Genomic DNA, 14,640 nt, shown 5'->3' on the forward strand with positions numbered 1-14,640 from the left:
CTCCGCTCCAACCCGGGGGAGAGGCGGGGCGGGGCCCGCACGGCGGCGGCTGTAGGGAGGCGGTGCGCGGGAGCCCCGCCCCGCCGTCTCCCCCCCCCTTGACGGGGCGGTGGGGCGGGGGGCGGGGCTCCCGCGCGCCGCCTCCCTACGGCCGCCGCCGAGCGGGCCCCGCCCCGCCCGGTGAATATTGATGAGGCGTGATGCGCGGCGTGGTGGCGTCTCGGGGCAGCGCGGCCGGCGATTGGCCGGGCGCGTGTGTGCGTGGTGACGCGTGTCGCGGCGGTGCGGGTCCCGATTGCTGCAGCCGCTTGTCAGTGTGACGAAGATTGGCACCCAGGTAAGCGCTGTCACTCAAACCCGCTCCCAGCCAGCCAGCCAGCCATCCATCACGGCGCGCCCGCCGCCGCTGCCGCCGGCCGGGCCCAGGCGTACCACCAGACCGGGGAGGGGGGGTGGTGGCGGTTGGGGAAGGAGCGATTGAGGGGGGGGGGCGAGGAGAAGGGGGGGGGTTTGTGTAGGGGGAGGGGGTGGGTGAGCCCGGCACGCCGAACAGCGGGGAGGGGGTACCCGCTCTCCGCAACTCGCCCGGAGGGGGGTTAGGGGCGGTGGCGGGCGGGGGGGGGGGTGGGGGGGAGGGGGAGCGAGGAAATTTCTGGAACGGCCGCCGTGTAACCGTTGTCTCTCGTGGGCGCGCGCCGCCGGGGGCGCGCGGGCGCCGCGCGCGCCGGCGGGGAGGGGAGGGGAGGGGAGGGGAGGCGAGGCGAAGAGGCAGGCGCGGGCCGCTGCTCGGCGCCGCGCGGAGGGGACGCGGCGGCCGGAGTACGGGCGGGGGGGTGGGGTGGAGGGAGGGAGGGGGGAGGCGGCGGCGGAGGAGGAGGAGGAGGAGGAGGAAGAGGAGGAAGGAGAGGGGGCGACGGGAGCGGGGAGGCGACGTGATACTTAAAGAGCCAGCGCCGTGTTGGCAGGCGTTCCTTTGAGGGGGGGGGGGGAGGGAAGGAGGGCAAGGCAGAGCGGAGCGCAGCGCCCAGCAGGGGTTCTCCGGGGTCCCGCTCCCCCCCCGCCTCCCCTCGCAGCCGTGCCAGGCCCAGCCGACCCGGCCCAACCCAGCCCAGCTCGGGAAGATCCTCGCCTGTGGCGGGGATCAAACCGCCGCGGCAGCTGCCTCCCTCCGCACCTGCCCCGACCCGGCCGGGTGCGGCCCCCGGGAAAGGGGGGGGGGGTTGGAGGGGCGGGGGGGGATTGGAGGAAGGGGGCTGCTGACGGCAGTTGGCCTCTGCGGCCGCGCGTAGTCCCCGTGCCGGCGCCGCGGGGTGCCGCCGGGGGTGGGATGGTGAGCCCCGAGCCCTGGCCCCGGTGCCGCTTCGGTGGCGGCGCGATCCGGCGGAGCTCGGCCCGCCCCCCAGGAGAGCGGGGACTGACGCGTCTTTGGCTGTGCTTCCCCCCGCGCCTCCCCTCTTGTTCATAGAAAGCAGATTCTGCTAGCGGCCGGCTCTTGGGGCTGTGTGTGTGGTTCTGGCGTGAGGTGGCTTCTTCCTCTTTTTCTTTTTTTTTTTTTCTTTTTTTTTTTTTCTTTCTTCTTTAATTTTTGATGTGACCTCATTGTCTCTTGGCTCGGTTACGAGTAGAGGCTTCTTGACACCTAGACGGAGGCTTCCTGAATGTTTACATAGCCGCAATTAGGAGCTGAAACTTGACATTGCCCAGAGGCCCTGCTTATGATGTGTGTAAACAATAATAAATCAAGTGCTGGTTTTATCCTGAAATATTGCCTCAATTAGCCGCGTGTCCCGGGTCTCTGTGGAGTAGTCGATAGCTTTCCCTCGTTCCCACAACCCCAGCTGTATGGCTCAGAGTTCATCAGTTTACAATACAAGTAGTTAACACATCTGTGTGATATTTTTCTCTACAGCCTATCACTGTCTTTTTTTATTATTTCTTAAATATTTTCAGTTCTACTAAATGGGAAGGTAAAATGTAATTTTAGAGCCATGGTCATGGTTTTGGGTATTTTTTTTGTGTGTGGCTTTTTTTTTTTTTTTTTAAATCTGCTGCTGGGATTATGACTCCTTTTCTCAGTTACATTAAGTAAACGATTAGTATGGTTTTGGGAAGGAGAGTGAAAGACCTGGTCTGGTACCAGTACCCTTACAAGTGAATTTTTATGCCATGCAATGAATTACTTCGGGGGGGGGGGGGGGGGGGGGTGTTGGTTTTTTGTTTTGTTTTGTCACTTGCAATTAAGAGCTGCCCAGGCAAGATGCATTTTTGTCCTTGCCTCTATTTGGAATAGGATGTGTGCGTTCCATTAAGCCAATCACAGGGATAGGGATCATGGACAATATGTTCTGATCTGTGGCTGTTGGGAAACACTTGAGCCAGCATCCTATGGAGGATAGCAGGAGGCTGTAGATCATTTTCAGTCCATGCTGAAAGTCTCGTCTAATTGTTCAAATGGTCTTTACAAATACATGCACACACAGTCAGTTCATAATACTGTTTGTCATTTTATTCTAGAGCCTGCTTGCACACAGTTTTCACCAGTGTAAATTGTTTGATTAGGGCAATTGTAACAACTGTAGCTTTAGAAATTTATGTGCCTCGCTGTTCTCTGTAGCGTGAATACACTTGTTCCCTTTCCTCTATGAGATACAAACTATTTACGGTCTGCCTCTGCTAGGGGGTTATATCCATTTAGTTATATATGTGTAGTTAAAGTGACACAACTTCTGCAGCTGGGTAAGCACTGAAGACTTGTTTCAGAATGAGTCCTGGTTAGTCCCTGTTAGCTGCATGTGCAAATTGTGTGGATTATACTGAACCAAGAATCAAGTCGTTGTGACTATCAGAAATCCTTTTAAGTGTTTCCAGACCATGTCATTGCTAGAGTATCAAGGAACAGCAAATGCATTTTTGAGTGCATTTTCTAAACAGATCTGCAAAACAATATTGCAGAATTATCCCTTTCTGTGTCTGCAGGTAGCCATATATAATTGTTACATTTAAGTTTAAAACAACTTGAGGGAGGGGAAAAAAAACAAACCCAAATGTTTCACATCTATTCAGTCTGACCTAACTGGTCCACACTTCTTTGGCATGTCATTGTTTTTAAGCTATCCAAAATAAGTCATTCTGATTATTCTTTTATATATATTCTGTCTTCAGTTCCTTTTTGAAGTGTATAGTATATTTTTACTGTTGACTGTTACCACTTTAAATATTTTCTTGTCATCTTATGATCAAAGTATCCACAGGAAAATTTCAGTGTAGGTTTCAGTATGTTTCCTGACTGTAACCTTCAGTTAAGTGGTGAAAGGCACAGCTCCATTTACTTGGTTTGCAGAGTAAAGGTAGATAGTGCAGAGGCTATTGCACCACGCTGAAACTTTGGAGGCTGATACCTCATCATTCTCATTGAGCTTCTCAATCATTTTAAAATTTTTTTTTTTAATCTATGCCTGTGTATCCTTCTCTACATAAATCGAAAGTGGGTCGTCTGTTCATGTGGATAAAGTGCTTTGCTGGACTGGAATTTACTTTGTTACCATTTCCTATGTGCTAATAGGAAACCCGAGAATTCTTCGAGTTGTTTGTATGTTGCGGTTCTTTGGGGGTTTTATTTTATATTTGGAAATTTCTCTTTGGCATGTAAAAAGTTAGTCTAATATTAAGTAATTTACAGCCTTGATTTGTACTCTTTCATAATTAGATACAATTTTAAAGATTTGGATTATCTTTGAATATAAAAAATACTTTTAAAACCAGAAATCTTTGCAGTCTTCCATTAATTCGACTAAAAGGAGTTTAGAGTTAATTAAATTGAAGTACTTAGCATAAGCACATATATCTTATGAAATGGGAATGAATTCTACAAGCTGTAATTTCTTCAGAATTTTCTTTTCTGACTGTATTCCTCTCATACATTTCCCCATACTGTAAATGCAGTGCTGTAATAAAGTCATAATAACTCTGATTGCTACCACAGAAAGTTTAGAAGTGGTTAGGAGCAATTCAATTTCCTGGAAAATAACAACTCTGTTGTTATTAAGCCCTGTACTAACCGCCAAGGGTGAAGGATCCTCAGCCTCACTATTGTGATGGTGGAGCTGCTTGTTCTAATGGCTCTGTTAATGCCCTGGATGAAGACAGAGCTGTAGTCCAGATTGTCTCAGAATATTATGTAGTGGTCCAGGAGCCAAATATGACCTCTACAAAACTGGCACACATGTGAAAGCTTACAATAAAGGAAATTTATATTTTTATTTTTTGTGTAAGACAGACTGAAATTTTTGTGTGTGTGTGTGTGAAATTTAAAATTCCACAAATGTTACTTCTCTCTTGCAGCAGCAGCTGGTTGCTTCAGTCTCACTTGTTAAAAGAGTCTGTAGGCTTACAAATGATAAGTCTCTGGGGGGGGGTGTTATTTTACCACAGCAACACTCTACAAAACATAAAACAACTTATTGCTCTTCTAAGCAAGAGGATTCCAAGTGCAAGGAAAAAAAGCTGCTGCTAGAGTTCTTTCCTTCGCTACCTGGCTGCCAGGTGTTACCCAAGTACTTTACCAAGGCCATTGTAGTTCTCCTGAAGATAACTGAACACAAAAGTATTTGTGGTTGTTAGCAGGCTCTTCACCTTGTTGAGTAAGATTGTTTCACATCATAACTGTAGAACATGGGTATCATCAAATGGAACTAGGGGCAGGGTAGAGAATACAATGGCGACACCGAAAATCTGGAAGAGCCGGTCTTTGTTAACGGAGCACTGATGTGTTTTCATGGAGCAGCGTGGGGATACTGAGTCATGTATCTTGCTGAAGGACAAAAAGGAAGTTGGTGTTAGAGGCAGCCTGCTTGTAATTACGCCCTTGCTTATCGTCCTACGTACAAACAGCCTTGTTTGGTTTTAATATAACAATCACTCCAGACAGTCTTGTTCTCACCTGTGTGTAGAAGAACGATTTGCTGTTAAATGGGGCAGCCATCTAAGTACTTGGACAGACAAAAGGTGATTTATTGAAAATGTGAGCTGACTGTCATAGTTGTCTACTGTCCCTTAGCCTGCTCTACCTATGGGTCTGCAACAGTCACCTTCTGCAGCTGGCACTAAATTCAGGAGGAAAATACTTTTTCCAGTAGAGTATGGTAGCTTACTGCTGGTGTCCTCAAAGAGGGATCAATTCTGTAGAAACCACCAATTCCAACTGATACTTCATATGTGAGCTTTTTGGAGTTGCCTCTGTTTTTCCTTGAGGGCAGAGGAAGCTGGAGAATGTGGCCGTACTTCACATCCCTCATCGTGTTTTTCAAATTACATGGCAAACAAAACAAAGGGAAAATGATATTATAGTACTTACTGCTGAAAAATAAAGTCCAAGTCTTTTATATTCAGAGGAAGCAAAGGTGATTATGAAAGAAGAATTTGGACATAAAAGATGCTTAATGTGCATGGAGAATATGGGAATGAATATGTATGTGGTGTATGTTTTATAAGTGATAGCAGACTGACATAGAAGTTCTTTAGTTAACTTGAACCTGTTCTGGCCCATTTGCGCCTGCTGTAGGTCATCACAGCAGCGATGCCAGGAGTAGGGTTACCTGGTTGGGTAAGGGTGGGTTTGAGATGTTGTTTTCAGTAGCTTATTTCTCAGTCACAAGAAAATTTGCTATCATGAGTACATTTGAGCAGGGTTACTCTGGAAACTTCAAGTGAAAATTACTCAGCATTTTGATAATTGCTTTAAGAAAAATTAAATATGTTCATTCAAAAGCAGAGGAAATGCTGTTTTGGCTTATTTAAGAGCATCTCAACACTTCAGTGCTGGAATTTAGCATTGCAGAGGAGAGAGGGGAAGAGAGCATAAACATTGATACAGAGCATATGGCTGTACCTTGAGAAACTTCAACAAATCAAACTCTTGAAAAGCTTTTTGATGCATGTTGCTCAGCATGTATTTCTTAACTAGACTCGCTGAAAATTCCGTGTACTACAAGTATTTTCCTGTCTGTTGGTCCTTGCACGTCACCCAATTGTGCAGTCGTCATCTGGACCGAGTAGTTAAGCATGATGTGTCCCACATCAGTAGGTCCTGGGTAAGTTTAGTCCTAGTCTTTATCTGTGCTTCTCCCCCAACCCCAGAATGCTTAGGCAGCAATCGTACTCCTGTAGGGGTGAAGACTGGTGTTCAGAGAGTGGTGAGAAATGGAGATTGAAGCTTAGTGGAAATGCAGGAGTAGGCCCAGGAACCTAAAAGGGATGGTACCAGCCAAACTGAAAATGGTCAGAAGTGGAAGAGATGAGAGAGGATGAGGGGTGAGAAAGAGGGCAAGTTGTATGTTGGTGTGGAAGGAGCAATGGGGAAGGTTAGTATGGGGCTAAAGAGCAGAAAGAATATGGATGGGTGAGGGAGCACAAAGGGCACAGGAGCAGGAGAGGCTAGAACACAGCACATCTTCCTTGCAAAAATGAACTGATTGCTTCTGGTTCACCATCACTAACGAGGTGTGGACAGAGCAGAGCAGGCAAGGAAGGGCTTTTTATTTGATCACTGTTTTAAAAAGAAAATAAGCAGAGGCCCTAAAATGAACTCCTATCAGAAAAACAAAGTTGTTTATGTTCAACCAAATGTTAGTGTCTAGAGTGGGGAAGAGACTGGAAAAGTTACCGACCAACTGGAACTGGATTTGATAAGAGAGTTGGAGGATCAGGATTTTGTGTCCCGTTAGTTTATTCGGCTAGTTCAAGTTAATTCTTGGTTCATTGACAAGCTCGTTATTTTTTAAATCTTAAAGGGACATATCTGATAATGGAACATCTCAATTTGTATGAAGTATTTAAATCCCAGAAATGCATAGGCAGGATTTTCTTATACGTTCAACGCCTGAAGTCCATTTTAAATGCAGTTGTTAGTTAAATAGAACTCTTCTTCATTCTTTAAGTGTGCTTCAGTAGCATTAGGAATTCAGTCTTTCATGGAATCATTAGAAACTTTTATGTTTTTAGAATAATTTTTTGGAAAGCTTACATAAACTGCTTGCTAACATTGTAAAGTATTCAATAGCAATAAAGGCATAGTGAGATGGGTGGTTTATTCTTTGTCGTCTTTATGAAACCACAAAGTATAAACACAAAACAAGGTTAATTTCAGTCATAGTTTATTTGGTGCTGGTACAAATCATGATTAAAATAGGATTTCCTGTTGCTTTGGTTTAATTCGCCTGGAAGGATAGGATAAAACGAGTCTCTCCAGAAGTAGGAGATTCACTATGCACTTGGGAGGATATTCCGAAGGCTTCAGTGGCAAAGGAACGAAACTGCCTGGCACATACACAAACCTGTTGTTCATCCATGTGGGGATTGCTGGGGAAATGGGCAGTGTGGAGCTCTGTGTATTTGGTGGTGTGGTGTTGGTTTTGGTGGTGTGGTGTTTTTTTGGGTTTTTTATATATGTAAAATTTTGTTTAAAAAAGTAATTAAATACCATTAGTTAGGGCAGTTGTACCAGAATTAGTTCCAGATGTGGAATTGCTGGTAACATGCCCTCTGGTATGCGAGGGGTTCTTGGTAGTCTTTCTGATGAACTCTTACCGCAATAGCAGCGAGGCAGATGTTAGGCTTACCTCCTTCGTTTTGAGTCTGAAATGTTATGACAACAGCACATTGGGTAAATACTGAGGTCCCCAAAAATATTGTCCTGTGACAAGTAGATGTGTGAGGAATCACGATGTGTAAGTTGGGATTCACAAGCCAGAACCGCAAAAAGTCCCAGTTTTCAGTCTCAATAATACAGAATAAGCCCCCACTCCCCCAAAACCACTGAAGGAATCTTCATTTACTATGTGAATATTAGAAATGAATAAGGGAGTGATGGGAAGTATTTCTGATCCCTCATACACTAATCCCTCTGGAGTCTAGGAGCAGTTAAAGAAGGGAGGTTTCCTTTCCACCAAGTTCTGTTTTCCTTTTACCAAAATTTCTGTTTAGTCCCCTTAGTTCCTTGCTGTTACTTTATGGAGCTAATAAAGCAGGGTCAAATTTCAGTGGGAAATGTGTAGGAGAAACTGAGATGCTGCTGGAAGTTTCTTGAATTTGAGAATCTTTTAACAGTTAGAAGAACGAGGTTTTCATTGTGCAGAAGGTAGGAAAGCAGCCTGAGGATTTTCTTCTGCAATGCCAAGAGCTACCTGGAGGAAGGATACCTAGTAGTATTATATGGCTAGGTTGGATAGGATTTCACATTTTTCTCTCCCTTGTTATTAAGAGGCACTATGGTTAATTGGCAGTTACATGAACCGTGAACGTGAACCATGATTCTGCATGTTTCCCAAGAAATGCGCTGGTGTAAACACAAAGCATGTATGTGGAATTAATGTGCTGAAGTTCTTCAAAAGACCCAGATGCTTTTGTGCCTTGAGAAATTTGTTATGCATTCCTAATATCCATTTTATCAGTTACTGCATATGCAATTCCAGCTTATAAAGTGGCACTTTTTTATAATGCTTTTCTTATATTTGGTACCTGCAAATAGAATTCCCAGAACTCCTTTAAGAAACCAAATGCAGAGTTTACACAGAGCAAATCGCTAAAGGGACACAAATCTTTTCATGAGCTGGTTTGCTGTTTGTCATGCTGTGTGACATTGCGTGGTGATGCTTGGAACACAGCCTGTGATAGAAATACTTAGTATGGCTTATTAAGTTCTGAAATGGGATGATAGGGAAAGGGGATGCTATGGAAGATTAATGGGACAACAATACAGTATAGATGGTGTTGGAGGGGTCTTGCTGAATAAAGCCACTCTTATGTAGTATAAATGTTCAAAATCCTACAGGCAGAGAAGGGTTGATGGTAGCTTGCAGTGTAGCCTGTATTTCTGAAGATGTTTAACCTTTGTGGATTTTAACTTCCTTTTATTTTTCAGTTTCTTACAGTATAATATGCGTTCCTTTTTTTTTAATGTAGTCTCATATTCATCAAGATTAATATATAAATAACTTCATTGCACCACCAAACAATGGAGGGTGGAAAAAAGGGACATGAAACTAATCTCAATTTACTGCAGCTGAAAATTGGTTTTGTGCCTTTTTAAGGCTTCTCTCCCAGGGAAATTGAGAGTGCAACTGTTGTGTAATAACTGTTTAGGTGTATCTGTGTAGTGCAATACCCGAGGCTGGTATTATGTTCCTGAACAGGAACATCATCTTTCTAAAGGTATAATATTCTAAATAATGACTATACTTTAAGTACATAAGGTAGAGGAAATGGAAGCCACCTTGCTGCTGAATGAGGAGGACATTCTCATTGAGCACGGTTTTAATAAACTCGTGTGCATCAACTTCATATTGATTTGTTTGTCTTAATTTTACTGAATGTCTCTTCGTAGGCAGGTTGATGGAGATAGGTAACCACTGCAGGAAAGGTAGAATGAATCCCTGATGGCGTGTTGTCATATCTACTCTACATATTGCTTCATTATTATTATTTGAATCTATAAAAATGTGATGTATCTTGATCTTAATGTCTGCTAATGTTTTTATATGTGAATGTATGCACAGGTCTTTGTTTCTTACTAGCTGACATGCAAAATGGGAGAATGGCTGAACAGAGGGTTCTTCTATGCTTGAATGAACAAGGTCGTATTTTTCTTTGTAGTAAAAACTTCAATCATTATATGCTTTTTAACTGACAAAGCAAGTTGCCCTTGGTTTTGGTTTCATAGTTAAGTATGTTTTTTATTACAACAGCATGACTTTAAAGCTTTTCTGGAAGAGGAATAAAAAGAAAAGGAAAAAAACCCTCACAAAAACCCCCAAATTGGCAGTAGCAATTCCCAGTTTGGGCTCCACCATGCCTTGGTACTGTCTCTGTCCTTTAACAGGTATATCTGCTCCCTGTTCTTGTCACCACTGGGATATGTGAGAGGACATAACGTGCAAGCTCAGGTCTCTCTTGTTTTCCTGTCTGGTATGTTTTAGAGTAGACTTTGATCTGAATTGCTGTCAAGTGTCTCTTGGATGAAGGCAAGAGGACTGCAGTGTCCTCTGGCACCTTTTCAGCCAAAACTTTTCCTCTGCAGCATCCTTCACCTGGGCCTGCATATCTTCTCCGTACCTCTTTCTCTCTGCCCTTAGTATCTCATACCCTTTCTAGAAACTTGTTTCCAGAGTGTCATCTGGGGACTTTGCAGGCAACAACTTCTTCTTCATTCACGAAGTGTTTTTGACTGACCAGATCTGGCAGCAGTGGCATGATTGTTTCTTTGCTGCAGTTGCTTTTGAATGAAGGGAGCAGTTTTTTCAGATTTGCAGTAGTGAAGAAGTTGTTCTTTATGTCTGAACTGAGACAAGGCAGAAATAATCCAAATTTATCTGGCAGTGACCCACATTCAGAAGATGCTATGAACAGTGAGAAATCCTCTGTTTGAAAATAGCCCAGTAAGTTTAAGTGGGTGAAAATGTGTACCAAAATTATAGGAAAAAAAAATAGCATGCAAAGTAGGAGTAAGAGGGTACATTCTCTTCTCGGAACAGACTGGAGTTGCAAAAATGAGAGAGAAGCCCATTCTTTGGGGACATTGGTCTTTGGCTGTTTAAAAGAACGTGATAAGAACTTTTAACGTGTCATCTGAGACTTCAAGACCAGGTGTATCACTTTGAACTGAAGCTTCTTATAGCTTCATATTTTATCTCCAACCAGTGACTGAAGCTTATACTAGCTTATAGCTCCCCAGAGTGTCTTCCCTGCTCTTTACAGAGCTAGATTTCATGACACAGAAATGGCACTTATATCAAGTAGCCCGTAGCATTTTGTTTTTCTGTCAACTTGACCACAAAACATGACTTCTACACTATGCTTGGATCATTTTTTGTTTGTTTTCAAGTCCAAATACCAATTCATGTCACTTTCAGAAATGTTGGAGTTACTTTGTTTCCAGTTCTTAGGCAGTTGGCAAAACTGAGAACACAGGAACTTTGTCTGTGTGAGGAATGGTGGTAGCCTGACTGAAGATCTCAGCTCTGTGTTTTAGCATCATTCAGATGGCCTTTGTCAACATTAGTGCCTGGAACTTCCCCGAGATAGTTTTGAAGGCCTTTTTGAATGCTTTTCAGCAGTGCTGCTTCTAAATAGGTTTTCACGGTCTTTGCTACTTTACTTTCACAATCAGTGCTACTCTTTAAAAGTAGCTTTAATATATCAAACAGACGGCATGAAATTAAATATAATTAAAGTAATTTTCACTGGTAATTTTTGGAAAGCTTTTTTAAAATTGCAGAATAATCCTGTAGCAGAACCTGTCTTCATGGAACATGTGATCCTACTAATGGTTTGTGCCCCTCCCTATGGTCTGTTAGTTTTATCATGTAGTAGATTCCTCAATTATAGTGATCATTAGTGCACATTCCATGGTAAAATCAAAGCATGATTATGAAGGAGATTTGCATTTAAAAAAAAAAGGTTTTCACCATTCTTGGCTTTATGCTTAATTTTTACGACACTGCAGAGTTATTCCTATATGCATTTCAGAGTTGTATTTTTGGGATGTGTCTTTTCTAGCCTAGGCAGACAGACACCGAGCCAGAGAGTAAAATGCAAAAGATGAACAGCAAGCGAGTTAGCAGTCCTAATGTAGCCTTCTGTTAGAGGTGTCAGCAAAGACAAACCCAAAGAATGAATGAAGCAAGAGGAGGGAAATCTCAAGTAATAGCACACGAATCTGATCACAGGTTATTAAAAATGAAAATAAAATTTGCAAAACTTGTAAAATAATCTCCATCAATTTGTTTAAACTTGGAGAAGGATCCACGTAATAAACCAAACTATTTTCTTCAGTGATACTGTCTCGGAAGTATGTTATGTGTTGTTTTCTCAATATTTCTCTGTTGGTTTTTAGGTTTCTGTTTTCTACGCTGTACCTCAGTGGGATTTACTCCGCTGGAACAAAATAATGTCGCCTTTGATCCACTGAAGGAAGGGGGTGAGCAGCTTTCTCGTGGCCGATATTTTATCCCTTTCAGAAAGCAGTGTACCCTGGAAGCAAATGCCATTATGTATTTTGATGAAAAGCAAAGCCAGCGAGGTGTTTTTCATGTGTTAGACAGGCTTAGCTGTTTTGATTTTTGTTTCTTTTTAACTTTGTATGGGAATATAAGGATCTGTGTTACAGAGCAAGTGCCAGGACTAAAATTAAATGAGAATGAGCAAATGAGCATGCTGAATCTGCCAATCGTCCGTTTCTCTCTGAAGGACTTCAAAGGAGTGTGTGCAGGGGAAAATTAGAAGGAACGATTACTTGTTAACAAGTGTGTTGGGTAGTTTCTTCACAACCCTGAGACAGTTAGTGGTTAGTTTATACCCTGAAGCATAACTATTTATATCTCTTGCAAACATCTGTTGTAGCTTGTATATGTTTAAAATGATATTACTGAGCTCCAGCAGCTTACTTGCACCTTATGTTGCTGGGTGGTCCCTTTGCTCTTAATTATGAAGGAGTAAGTAGAGCAAGTGAGAAGTGATGTATGTTAAGCGATCACTTTGTGTACATGTTTCAGCTCACCTTTAATCTCTTCTCTTAGATACTTCTTAACTTGCACAATCTCCACGCTTCCAATTATGATTACCTCTCTTAATTTAGCTTCCTTTCTACTCTGTTTTTGACCTTCATACTTATTTTATTAAAGGTTTGTTGGGTTTTTTCCCTTTCACTTTGTTTTGCAGAACACAATGCTTTTGTGAATTCCCTTTTGCCACAGGTATCAATGGTGTTTCTGATTGCAGTTCATGCATCAGCTAGCTTTTGGTGTATATGACCTTAAACACTTCCTTGGGTTTTCCTAACACTTTGTTTTCAAAATAAATAGAATGAGAGTTAATTCTGTTCTACATGAAGCAGACTGGCTGACTCTATCAGCCTTGGGTTATTTGTTTTAATTTGTAACTCTTTAAATGTAACACAAATGCACAGTTTTCTTCTACTTTTGTTTTTTTTTTAAGAAAGAATAATGGCCATTTTAAAACTTAAGTTGTCCAGAAGTCACGTGTTCTTAGGCCTGCTTCAGATACCTTAGGCCGTATAGTATTGGGTATAGCTGTGCTGGTGGTTAAAGATGGTCCTGCTGTGAGTTGGTAATCACCACACGTGAGCCAGAAATTACCACACTAATAGGTCAGCCAAGAGCAGGGGTTGTATGAGTGCACAGCAATGTGCTTCAGACAAAGTCAGCTGGTTTACATCATAGCCACCTTTAACAGTGGGTTGAACTAGCCTAGCTGACTTCATGTAAAAAGGATCAGAAATAATTCACGTGTTCTCTGGGCTCAGTGGTGGAGCTGTGGAAGTAATTAGCTCTGCCAGGGTGGCAGTGATAAACATCTGGGAGAGATACCAGCTTCGTCTAGCTTTGAACATCTACTTAGGCTGTGTATCTGCTAACTAGAACTGGATGCTGTATCCTAAATTAAGTTATAAAAGCTAACTGTGTAAATACCTTTTCAGTTACTTTTCTTAAAGCTTAGCATGCTTTGTCTCTTACCCCTATTGGGTAATGAGAAGATGTTTCTCTTTAGTGAACCAAAGTAATTCCTCAGCTAATTGCCTCAATTTGAGCATGTGATTAGTTCAATTTGTTCTTCTTGATTTTCAGTAGTTGTCTTCACTAAATCTCATCAGTTGCTATCTTGCCTAATAGCTTAATCTTCTACTGTAATTATAAGTCAGAGGGGAAGCTCTTACAAGAAATAAAGGGTATACCATGTAGAATTCTTTCCATCTGTTCCCCTGGGAGACAGTAGGACAAAAGTCCTTGATGAAATAATCTTTGGATCTAGCCTGAAGCTGTGCACCTCTTTCTTCTTTTGTGTGGCCTGAGGGATTTCCAGATATGGAATGTCTTTTTCCTTATGGAAATCTGGAAGGAAGGGTTGGTCCAGCTTGTCCAGTTCTCCAGGAATTATTGCCATGTCACATTATCTTCACCTGTTTGCATGTATTATCTTTGTTGCTTGCCTCTCTGTGGTGTTCTTTGTATCGCTAGGATAATCTCACATCCTTGCTTAACTCTAAGACATTCTTCCTCTTCTATGAATGTTTTACCTCCTTTCTGTCTACGAACGTAATTTTTCTCCCACAGCCAAACAATTTCTTTAACAGCATTTTGTGAGGAAGTTCTTCAGGTTCTAAACCAATCACTGGATATTGTTTACTTTTTCTTTATCTGTTGAACTGTTATACTTTTTATTTTGATGGTAGTCTGGTCTGTGCCTTGGGTATTACAGTCAGAACTTAAATGGGTGCCTTTCAAGAAAGAAAAGCAGCATTTTGATTGAGCCCTTTCACTCTATAAATACAGAAAGATGCCAGTGCCCCAGTTGCATGCTACAATTTTTGAAAGAAAATAAATGTTTAAACCTAAGCAAAATGGGCTGATGTTTCAGAATATGTCCCCTTAAAGGATTTTGAAAGATAGCTCACTTTGCTATTGTGGCAAATGCCAATTTAATTTTAACATGAAAAGATGTGTAACTCTAAAAAAAAATTCAAAATCTAAAGTGCTATCAGTGAGTGCATTTATGTTGTTCCCCCTGTTTTATTTTGGATAGAAATCAGTAATATTTTTTTGAGTTTCAAAGAGATACTGAAGACAGATA

At 42.4% G+C, this 14,640-nt stretch overlaps 1 protein-coding gene across 1 annotated transcript in view; it reads left to right on the forward strand.

Annotated features, from left to right (window-relative positions):
• Positions 1 to 222: 222 nt before the first annotated feature.
• PKNOX1 (PBX/knotted 1 homeobox 1) overlaps positions 223 to 14,640 on the forward strand; it is a 43,904-nt gene continuing 29,486 nt past the window's right edge. The window contains exons 1-2 of the mRNA XM_084279132.1: positions 223 to 337; positions 11,888 to 11,971. The gene's annotated coding sequence lies outside the window, so the exon portion shown is untranslated. The remainder of the gene's footprint in view (positions 338 to 11,887; positions 11,972 to 14,640) is intronic.

This window comes from Gallinula chloropus (genome assembly GCF_964237585.1).
Source record: "Gallinula chloropus genome assembly, chromosome: 1".
Lineage (NCBI taxonomy): Eukaryota > Metazoa > Chordata > Aves > Gruiformes > Rallidae > Gallinula > Gallinula chloropus.